This window comes from Eurosta solidaginis, chromosome 2, assembly GCF_040869045.1.
Source record: "Eurosta solidaginis isolate ZX-2024a chromosome 2, ASM4086904v1, whole genome shotgun sequence".
NCBI lineage: Eukaryota > Metazoa > Arthropoda > Insecta > Diptera > Tephritidae > Eurosta > Eurosta solidaginis.
Window position 1 is genome coordinate 76923601 of NC_090320.1, and position 6996 is coordinate 76930596.

The window sequence follows — 6996 nt, forward strand, 5'->3', positions numbered from 1 at the left end:
TATCTTTCTTTTTAATTCAATACTTATGGATATATGTTATTGTATTTGTAAAAAGAAAAATGGATTAACGGTAATGTAAAGTCTTGTCGACTGCTTCGTTGGGTTGCGTACAAAAGAGCATGGATACCAGCTAAAATTACATACCGAAACCGCTCGACTTTTCTAAAAATATTTTCATAAATGAAATGGAATTTACTTGCATAATATTACGAAAACCGGTCGGACATCGTCCACTGTCGTCGAAGGAAAAATATTCTAAATATTTACCTATCAGAAAGGCTACCTAGGTAGGTAGCAATTTTGAAAAATATCGAACCATAAATAAGATTCTTAAGAATATTACAGGCCTTGATCGACTTTCGGTGAAGAAAAGTTCAATAAATACTAACATTGTCAAGAAGAGCTACATGTGTTCAAAATTTCACGAATTTCGCATAAAAATTAATCGTTTGGATTAAAACTACGGATACACCCAGGATTGCTATGAAGTTATCCGGAAAATCTGATCACAACTGCGGAGTAGTTTCGGAGTCCATAAGCCTCATAAATATGTACATACCCTTGTCATACATGTCCATACATGTCCCGAAACGAGTATCATAGACAGTCTCAACGTGATTAAAGTACATTGGGACCTCCCCAATTGGATGGGATCCATTCTTCAGTTGAAAAGGCTAGATAAATCCAATACTAAACCTTGGGAAACCAGCTAGCTTGGATACACATATCGTCCAATAGCTTTCCTATCGCCAGTACCCAAAACACTTGAAGCCGTCCTGTTTCCTCAATTCCACAGCACCACCACCGCGATAAATGCCAACTCACAGATAAACTGTGGGCTGAAACAAAGAACCCCCTCCATACAACGGTATTCCTACTAGACTTAAAAGCCTTACATATAGTCAATCACAGCAAAGACTCCAAAAACTTATAAGGGTCCACCCATCCTCGTCGTCTGAATGGTCGGCAGGCATCCGTACAGTTCAGGAACTTAACATAAAAACCTAGAATAATTAAATAGCAGGTTCCACGGGGTGGTGTCCTATCCCCGCTTCTGTTTAATTTCTACATATCAAGGCTGCCGTCCCCACCAGAAGGAGTTATTTTCATTTTCTACGCCGCCGACTGCATAATAATGGCAACGGGACCTGTCCCTCTCATAGACGAGTTTGCTTTTAGAATAAACGGCTATCTCCTCAGTCTTTGCAATGTCGGTGAAACTCTAGACAGGGGTCGACTGCTAATACTCCAAAAATATCGGGAGAGGCGTTTTGAAATATTATATATCCGAATATTATTATTAATACGGAGGAGGAAAATACAAATTTTAACTCGTTCAAAAGATATTAACGAAAAATCGCGAGACTCTGAAACCGGGGTTGGGATCCAGTGTTTTTTGCGCAGAACACGTTTCTGCGTTGGCGACCTTTGGCCACGCTTATAAAAAAATACTCTGGACGATCCACCAATGGGGTGGGATGAACATTAAATCCAAAATACTGTTGTCGAGGTCAATACGCGTCGTTTGACACCTCTCCCGATAATTTGAACGCGTGTTAGCAGTCGACCCCTGTTACAGACTTTTACCCTGCGGAATCACCTCGTGCGACAGGTACTATCGACGAACAAATCGACGCTCGCTGTTAACGACGTTGAAAGCGCAAATATTGAATGTTAACGTTGATTGTGTTACGCCACCGACTGTTAGTCCCCCAAAGATCTTAGGGACAATGTTCGATAACACTCTGACCTTTAAGACGCAGGCCACCGAAATTGTATACAAAGTACAAAGCTGGAACAAAATCCGCAAGTCGCTAGCCGGCAGCACTTAGGGAAAGGATAAAGAAACCTTGCTAACCACTTACGAAGCCATTGGCCGGCCGCTAATGTGCTACGCGGCACCAGTCTGGTCGCCTAGTCTTAAAAACTCTGCCACGAGATGGCTTGTTATGACACCCTGAGGAGTCACAATCGTTTCCTACGCCGATGACTGCACAATAATGGCCACAGGCCCAGGCCCAAAGATCGATGATCTATGCAATAAAATAAACGGCTATCTCCCTGATCTCTCCAGTTTTTTCGCCTCGCGAAACCTGGCATTGTCACCGACTAAATCTTCCGCGACCTTATTTACAACATGGACGCCCCAAATGTCGACCATATTGAATATCCACGTCGATGGCACTACGCTACCGACTGTCCTACACCCCAAAATCTTGGGTGTGACGTTTGATCAGGACCTACATTTTGGTGCGCACGCAACCGCAATTGTTCCAAGAATTCAGAGCCGTAATAAAATCCTCAAATCCCTTGCTGGCAGTACCTGGGGAAAAGATAAAGAAACGCTCTTGACCACATACAAAGCAATTAGCCAGCCGATTACGTGCTACGCGTCACCCATATGGTCGCCAAGCCTTAAAACCACCCACTGGAAGAAACTACAGGCCTGCCAAAATACTGCTCTCAGAATCGCCATGGGCTATCTTCTTATGTCTCCAGAAAACCATCTGCATAATGAGGCGAGAATACTCCCCATCAGGGAGAGAAATGAGATGCTGACCAAACAGTTTCTGTTGAATACCCAGAAACCTGGGCATCCCAACAGACATCTGATTGACGAACCAGCACCGCCTAGGGGCCTAAGGAGTCATCTCCGTAAGCATTTTGAGGAAATACGGCACCTGAGAACCCAGCCGTATGAAGCGGAAAAACACAAGCAGGTCCTTGGTGAACTCCATAGACAGGCGTCGGACCTTTATGTCGGGAATTGCCCGGTGAATCCAGTACTTGAAGAAAAATATCCAGAACTCGCAGAAGAGGAACGCATACTCCCCAGGGAAACGCGTGTCACTCTTGCTCAACTTCGTTCCGGATACTGTAACAGGTTAAACTCTTACCTATCCAGAATCAACCCCGACATACAAAATGTATGCCCTGCTTGCAATGTGTCCCCACATGACACCAACCATCTCTTTAATTGTAATGTGGAACCAACGCCTCTAACACCCCTTTCCTTATGGTATACCCCTGTTGAAACGGCAAGTTTCCTTGGACTCCCGTTAGAGGATATTGATGACAATTTGTGATCGGTCGCGGCTATTAGGTGGGGCGAGCATTGCTACAACAACAACAACAACAACACCCTGAATATCGTCTACATAGTGAGGCAACGAGCTCAACATTAAAGAGCATTACTAATAAGGTAATTCTATACGACAGCATGACACTGCTAATACGCGGCCAAAAATATCGATGAGGTGTCAAAAGACGCGTATTTACATCAGTATTAATAATCCGAAAACGGAAAACAAAAATTTTATCTCTATCCGCAGATATTTGCAGTTGAAGTTGTCGATTTTAATGTGGTTGTTGTAATGTTGGCGTACCCACAAAAAAAATTGTGAACATAAGTGTTTTGCGCGTATATAGTTTTGGTCTCCAACCCGGTGTTGGACCCACCCAGAGTAATTTTTTATAAGCGCGGCCGATGGCCTCCAATGCAAAAAGGTGTTCTGAGCAGAAATAATGGGGATCCAACCCCCGGTATCGGAGGGTAATTTTTCGGTTTTTCGTTAATATCTTTTGAACTACTTAACATTTTTCTTCTCCGGTTGCGGAGAATTATTAATACTGATGTCAAGACGCGTCGTTAGACACCTCTCTCGATATTGTTGGACGCTTATTAACAGTGTTATGCTGTCGTATAGAATTACCCTAACTTAGTGTGTATTCGCCACTGGTCATTTTTGGTTATCTACTTTAGCTCACAACTGCTAAAACCCGACCAAAAATATCGGGATAAGTGTTAACATACGCGTTTTGATCCCAGGACTACGAATCCGAGAGCGGAAAATCAAAATATATTATTTCTGTCAAAAGTTATTTCCAAAAAACCGAAAAATAGCCACGGAGCGCCCTGAAAACGGGGGTGGGATCCATAGTATTTTTGCGCAGAACACCTTTCTGCATTGGCGGCTTATAAAAAATTACCCTGGGTGGGTCCAACACAGGTTTGGAGACCAAAACTATATCCGCGCAAAACACTTTTACCCACAGTTTTTCTTGTGGGTACTCCAAAATCATCAAAACAACAACCACATGAAAATTTTAAATTTTTTTGCAAATATCTCCGAAACGAAATAAAATTTTGGGTAATAGTCTGGTTGAGGGGTCGACTGCTAATACGCTACCAAAAATATCGAGAGAGGTGTCAAACGACGCGTATTAATCTCGAGAACAATAATCCGATGGCGGAAAAGAAAAATTTTATCTCTGTCAGGAGATATTTGCATTTGAAGTTGGCGATTTCCATGTGGTTGTTGTTGTGTTGTACCCCCAAAAAAAATTGTGCATCACCGTGGCGGTAGCCACGGGTATACCACACACCCGGACTTGGCATGGCGTAGCCCAGGGTAATTTTTTATAATCGCGGCCGAAGGCCGCCAACGCAGAAAGGTGTTCTGCGCAAAAATACTATGGATCCGACCCCCGGTTTCGGAGGCACCCGCGGGTCTTTTTTCGGTTTTTCGTTAATATCTTTTGAACGCGTTAAAATTTTTAAAAAAAATAATAAATAACTAGACTATTACCAAATGTTGAAATTCCACCTTCGGATTCGTGATCCTGGGTGCAAAGCACGTCTTTTGACACCTCCTCTGACCTTTTTGGACGAGTTTTAGCAGTTGTGAGCTAAAGTTAACAATTATCCTGGCTTTGATCACGGTACTAATTATGCGGAGGGGGTGGGATCCATAGTACTATTGCGCAGAGCACTTTTCTGTATTTGCAGCCTTTGGCGCACTTAAAAAAAAGTCTGGCGAAATACAACAGGGACCTTTCATAATTTTTGATAAAAATTAGGTGAAAATATCTCCTCATGGAGTTAAAAGACGCGTAGTTTGACGCCTATCCCGGCATTTTTAGACGCGTGCTAGTAGTCGAGGTTGTATATTTAATCAGTGCACTATTACCGATTCCGGGTAAAATATAAAACTTTTAGATGAAAATTGGTGCGAAAATTAGTGTGCGATTCGTTTATGAGAACTAACTCCCGGTAAGGTATTAATTATAGTTTTTATCAAAAATTGATTAAATTGGTTGCTTGTTGACTTTTCTTTATTTATTTACATGGGTGATTTTTTTTCATTCAAAAGTCATTTTTGACAACCTTAATGCGTTCGAATTAAATCGCATGATTGAAAATCTTAGGGCGTTCACACAACAATAAGGTGCATGCGATATGCCAAGGTGTATCAATTATCAAAGATTACTAAAAATGAGCATTAATAAATGCTGAACGAAATGCCCTTCCTGTGGTGGTACTTGGTACATTTGGTGGCGCATTGGCATTTGTTGCTGCTACGGGCTCTATGGCAGATTCAGCATCTAAAACTGTAAAGAAAAAAATACGATAGTACATCGTTTAAAAATTGATTTTTCTTTAACTTACATGTCAAATTCCGTTCCTTAGCGATGTTGTGAAGTACACCAACAGCAATAATAACATTTTTCGCTGTATCTAAATCTACACGAAGACGTTCGAAAATAGAACGGAGTTTCGATTTAATCTGTCCGTTAAGGCATTCTATTTTGCTTCAAGTGGCAATGTGTGACCTATTGTACCTATCATCAGAACAAAATTAAACATGAATAAATATGCACATTGCCAAGCATGTCGTGATGTGTATACCTCTCTTCCTTTGGTGTTGAAGGATTCCTAACACGGGTAAATGCAAGTAAAATTCTGCAGATCACAAATTATAGCACCCACCAATGTCACTATGGTGAACATTTCTTCCTAAAAATCGCAACGCCGTGAGAACCTGCAGACCGGCCGAAATTGGAAGTCCCCTGTTATTCAAAGGTTCGTCAATATCCAAAATTTCTATGAGATATAGAACTGTAGCCTTATCGAATCGATATCGTTTATAAAAATCGTCTTCCTCCATTTGGAAAGGATCGTACCGTGTCTTGTATACTTTTTCCCTCCTACTTGGGTTGCATCATCTACAATCGCAAAATCCCTCAAAATTCGTTGATTTCTGTCCATTTTTTCACTTTCACTTCAATAATTTCACTTTTATTTTAATTTCTCGTATTTTCGCACGAATGCAACGCAAAACGTCAACTTAAATGTGATTTTAATATTTTAAAATGACGTTCGCGCCATTTTAAAATTAAAACTCCTTTTTGGAGATAAAACAGTGCTTAAGTTGACTATGATAGACTTAAAACGATATTTAATTTAGAATCATGTTTAAATCGATAAAACTCTATTCTAACTTGACTATGATTACGGGCCATTAATTTCAAATTATTCAGAGAATTACAAAACAAAATACATTAGTTACGTTCCAGTGAGACTTGAGCGAGATACGGATAGAAATTTAACATGCAAATGCAACAACAACGTTGTGATCCTGATATTTATGTGGTTCAATTTCTGATCCGTATAGCAGTTCTGTTCGTTTCGTTTTCTGTAGTAGATTTTTTGACAGCTAACCACTTTTGAGTTGGTAGCACTCATGGCTCAACTATATGGTTGGCTCATCTCTACAGCAATAACATACCTTTGTTCACATTGCCAAACTTAGCGTGTTGGTGTTAGACGAATGGAATGGAATGAAAACATAAAACTTAGCAGCATTTGTTAGTAAGAAACTGTTGTAAATTCGTTGGTTTCTTTTGAAGTTTGCTATCTCCTTCTGACAGTCCCTACTCCAGTGAAATGAAAAAAATAAAATCAGCTGGTGAGATGAGCCAACCATATAGTTGAGCCATTGTAGCACTGAACTAAATACGTGTACATTTGTGTATACATAAAAGATCTCGCCATATTTAAAAGCAAAAACACTGAAAGAGTAAACAACTTGAAGATGATGTAAGGAAAGTAAATAGTTTGCTTACGTGCGAAACTACTTAAATGTTAATAATTCTATCAGTATCTTAAAATCTTATGTACGTTTCTTCTTATTTTCTACAAAACAGATGTTTTAT